Consider the following 660-nt stretch of genomic DNA (forward strand, 5'->3'; position numbering starts at 1 on the left):
GGTGCCCGGCCCTGGGGGAGCCACCCAAGGGAGCAGAAATGGCTCAGGACTGTCACTGCCCTGCCAGGCTCGGTGTCCCCACGTTCCCATCCCTGCCCCAGCCAGACTCAGCATCCCTATCCCCACATTCCCATCCCTGCCCCACCAGGCTCAGCATCCCCATCCCCATATCCCCATCCCTGCCCCAGTTGGGATTGGTGTCCCCATCCCTCAATCCCCATCCCTGCTGTGGCCAGGCTTAACGTCCCCATCTCTCCATCCCCACCCCGCCCTGCCAGGTTCAGCATCCCCATCCTCACGTCCCCATCCCCACCCCACCGGGCAGCTTACGCCTCCCTTGATGTCTGCAGCGCACACTTGGGCAGCAAAGTGTTTCACACACGCTCGAGGCATCGCTGTGCTGCCCTGTCCCGAGCTGAGCCCTAGGTGCGCAGCTGCCTCGAAAGCCGCTTTTGAGAGTGTCTGTCTCGCGCTTCCGAGGGCGGGTTGGCAGTGCTGTGGCCCACCTGCGCCCCGGCCGCCCCGGCCCCGCCGCCTGTTTACATTCGCTCTGTGCTTCGGATATTTTCCATCTGGGGCCGAGCAGCCTCGCCGGCCCCGCTCCCTCCTGCAAATGTAAATGTTTACGGGTGAGTCAGCGTGGGCAAGGGGATCCGCAGC

This window comes from Pygoscelis adeliae, unplaced genomic scaffold (genome assembly GCF_000699105.1).
Source record: "Pygoscelis adeliae isolate BGI_AS28 unplaced genomic scaffold, ASM69910v1 Scaffold262, whole genome shotgun sequence".
Taxonomy (NCBI): Eukaryota; Metazoa; Chordata; class Aves; order Sphenisciformes; family Spheniscidae; genus Pygoscelis; species Pygoscelis adeliae.